The sequence below is a fragment of the Pongo abelii genome, chromosome 5 (genome assembly GCF_028885655.2).
Source record: "Pongo abelii isolate AG06213 chromosome 5, NHGRI_mPonAbe1-v2.0_pri, whole genome shotgun sequence".
Taxonomy (NCBI): domain Eukaryota; kingdom Metazoa; phylum Chordata; class Mammalia; order Primates; family Hominidae; genus Pongo; species Pongo abelii.
This window is the reverse complement of record NC_071990.2, coordinates 2832184-2836603: the sequence shown is the minus strand read 5'-3', so window position 1 is coordinate 2836603 and position 4420 is coordinate 2832184.

Sequence of the window (4420 nt, the reverse complement as noted above, 5' to 3'; positions counted from 1 at the left end):
CTTTGTCCCATGAGCATCAGAACCACTCATCAGAGTAGTTCTCCAACTGTGCACTCATCTCATTTATTATTAAAAACCTGGTTATTTTGGTTTTGATTGCTTTTCATTATAAGCCTGTTAGAATACGATGTAATGAAAATGTGATAAACATTTATGAAACAACTTTATGCCAGATATGTCACTCTAGGAGGATGCTGAGCTCAGAATTATTAACCTATGTAATTTGGAAATAGTCCTTCAACCTTATTTAAATCCAGGTGGGATGGCAGAGAATGCCAGACTTCAGAACCCCTTCCTAGGTCTCCCTGCCCAGTAAACCTATTTGGAGAAGAAGCCATTGAGGTTAGGAATGACTTGCCCTTTGGTGAAGCCATATGAGCTGACCCTTTCATTTTGTAGATACTAACACCACAAGTGGTCAGGCAATTTGCTCCACTGAAGGTATCAGCCAATGCAATCAAACAAGAGAAAACGATTAGAGAGATGAACATCGGAGAAAGAAGTACAACTATTTCTATTTATAGGTGATACAGTATAGCTATAGATGACTTAAAAGAATCAATTAAAAATACAAATAGTAAAAAATTTCAGTAAGGCAGCAGGTTATAAAGTTAATACATAAAAACAATTTTCTCATCCACAAACAAAAGCTAGTTGGAAAATATAATGGAAGAAACTTGCTTACATACAATATCAACAAAGAGATAAAATAACTACAAATAAACTAAACAAGAAATGTGCAAATCTTACATGAACAAAACTTTAAAGGAAAAAGGAAAAAAATTATTTGAATGAACAGAAAGACCCAGCATGTTCTTGGCTAGAACAACTAAATCAAAGTACAAATGTTGGTTTACAACACGGTAATATGTAAATTCAATATGTTTCTAATAGATTACCAACAAGATTTATTTTTATTTTCATTTATTTTATTTTTATTTTATTTTATGTTTTTGAGACGGAGTCTCGCTCTGGTGATCCACTCACCTCTGCCTCCCAAAGTCCTGGGATTATAGGCGTGAGCCACTGCATCTGGCCTGTTTGACTATAGTTTAATTTTATTTTTTTAATTATTATATATATATATTTTTGAGACAGGGTCTTGCTCCATCACCCAGGCTGGAGTGTAATGGCACCATCTCGGCTCACTGTAACCTCTGCCTCCCAGGTTCAAGCAATTCTCCTGCTTCAGCCTCCCAAGCAGCTGGGATTATAGGCACACGCCACCAGGTCCAGCTAATTTTTGTACTCTTAGTAGAGATGGGGTTTCACCATGTTGGCCAGGCTGGTCTTGAACTCCTGACCAAGTGATCTGCCTGCCTTGGCCTCCCAAAGTGCTGAGATTACAGGTGTAAGCCACCATGCCCCACCAACAAGATTTTTTTCTTTAGAGCTAGACAAGTTGACTCTTAAATTTATATGAGAGAGGCCGGGCGTGGTGACTGACACCTGTAATCCCAGCACTTTGGGAGGCTGAGGAGGGTGGATCATGAGTTCAGGAGTTTGAGACCAGCCTGGCCAACATGGTGAACCCTCATCTCTACTAAGAATACAAAAATTAGCTGGGTGTGGTGGCATGCGCCTGTAATCCCAGCTACTTGGGAGGCTGAGGCATGAGAATCGCTTGAACTCAGGATATGGAGGTTTCAGTGAGCCAAGATCTCACCACTGCACTCCAGCCTGGGTGACAGAGAGAGACTCCAGCTCAAAAAAAAAAAAAAAGTTTGTATGGGAGAAAAAGCCACAAGGAGAGCCAGGAAAATCTGAAGCAGAAGAGCAGTAAGGAGAACGCACTGTATGAGATATTGAATCATAAGAGAAAACCTCTATAACTGAAAGAATCTGACCAACAGAACCAAATAGAAAGTTTAGAAAGTTCAGAATCAGACCCAAGTATATGTAGCTATTTGATATATAACATAGGTGGCATGTGAAGACATTAGTGAAAATGGTTTTTCAATAAACAGAGGTGGAAAAACTGAAAGTCACTTGAAAGCGAGTTAAAATTGGATCCATATTTCCCATACACCAGAATAAACTTTAAAGGGATCAGCAATGTAAATATAAAAAATAAAACTGTACAAATACTAGAAGAAAACATTGGTGAACTCTATAATCTAGAGTTTTTTTTGTTTTTAAAGAGATTGCTCCTTGTGAATAGAGAAAGTTTTTCTAACTACGACTCAGAAACAATAAAGGAAAAATCATTAAAGTTGACTACATTAACAGTGTATGCCAAAATCACCAGAAGCAATGTCAGAAAACAGATGACAAGCTGGGGGAAATATTCGCAATTTATATCACTAAAGACTAATTAAGCCACAACTAAGGAGGGGCATGTGGTTTGCTCCTGGCATCCACTTGGTGAATCTCCAACCAGAGATTTTGTGAAACATCTGTGACGTCAGGACAGCCCCCATAACCACAAGTTATCGGGTTCATGCGGTCAACAGTGTCGATGCTGAGAAACTCTGCCTTAGGGTAAGGACAGAGGGAGTAAAACAGCTTGAGTTCTCAAAATTGAACTCATGTAAAACACCTGGCTAGCATTGTCCCTACTTCCATTTACACTAGATGTTTCTGTTTTCTAAGACTGCTCCGTCTGAGATGGCAGATGGAGTCTTCATACTCACTTGGCCAACCTGTCAGTACCCTGGGATCTAATTCCTATGGGCCTGGAGAGAACTGGAAGTCCTTGAACACACGGCTCAATAGTGTGGGCTCTGCTCATTTATATACATTTATTTTTAAATTATATATATATATATATTAGTTTTTCATTTCCATAGGTTTTTGGAGAACACGCGGTATTTGGTTACATGGCAAATTGTTTTTTTTTTTTTTCTGAGACGGGGTCTTGCTCTGTTGCCCAGGCTGGGGTGCAGTGGCATGATCTCAGCTCACTGCAACCAACCTCCGCCTGCTGGATTCAAACAATTCTCCTGCCTCAGCCTCCTCGGTAGCTGGCCCTCCAGGTGTGCGCCACTATGCCTGACTAATTTTTTTTATATTTTTAGTAGACACGGGGGTTTCACCATGCTGGCCAGGCTGGTCTCGAACTCCTGACCTCATGATCTGCCTGCCTTGGCCTCCCAAAGTGCTGAGATTACAGGCATGAGCCACTGCGCCCTGACAAGTAAGTTCTTTAGTCGTGATTTGTGAGATTCTGGTGCATCTATCACCTTAGCAGTATACACTGAACTCAATTTGTAGCCTTTTAGCCCTCACTCCCTTCCCACCCTTTTCCCCCAAGTCCCCAAAGTCCATTGTATCATTCTTATGCCTTTGCATCCTCATAGTTTAGGTCCCACTTATGAGTGAGAACATACAATGTTTGGTTTTCCATTCCTGAGTTACTTCACTTAGAACAATGGTCTCCAATCCCATCCAGGTTGCGAATGCCATTAATTCATTCCTTTTTATGGCTGAGTAGCATTCCATCGTTTACGCATACCACAGTTTCTTTATCCACTCTTTGATTGATGGCCATTTGGGGTGGTTTCATGTTTTTGCAATTACGAATTGTGCTGCTATTAACATGCGTGTGCAAGTATATTTTTTGTATAATGACTTATTTTCCTCTGCGTAGATACCCAGTAGTGGGATTGCTGGATCAAATGGTAGTTCTATGTTTAGTTATTTAAGGAATCGCCATATTGTTTTCCACAGTGGTTGTACTAGTTTACATTTCCATCAGCAGTGTAGAGGTGTTCCCTTTTCACCAAATCCACGCCAACATCTATTATTTTTTGAGTTTTTGATTTTTTGATTATGGCCACTCTTGCGGGAGTAAGGTGGTATCACATTGTGGTTTTGATTTGCATTTCCCTAATCATTAGTGATGTTGAGCATTTTTTTATATGTTTGTTGGCCATTTGTATATCCTCTTTTGAGAACTATTCATGACAGCTCACTTTTTGATAGGCTTTTTTTTTCTTGCTAATTTGTTTGAGTTTCTTGTAGATTCTGGATATTACTGCTTTGTCGGATGTATAGATTGTGAAGATTTTCTCCCACTCTGTGGGTTGTCTGTTTACTCTGCTTGACTATTCCTTTTGCCTTGCAAAAGCTCTTTAGTCTGCTTTTTTTTTTGAGACGGACCAGACCGGAGTGCAGTGGCGCCATCTCGGCTCACTGCAACCTCTGTCTCCCGGGTTCAAGTGATTCTCCTGCCTCAGCTTCCCCAGCAACTGAGATTACAGGCACGCGCCACTACACTCGGCTAATTTTTGTATTTTTAGTAGAGACGGGGTTTTGCCATGTTGGCCAGGCTGGTCTGGAACTCCTGACCTCCAGTGATCCGCCTGCCTCGGCCTCCCAGTGTTGGGATTACTGGCGTGAACCCCGTGCCCGCCCCTGGCTGGCTTCTTTGCCGCAAGCTGTTTTATCAGCAAAGTCTTTGTGACCTGTATCTAGTCTG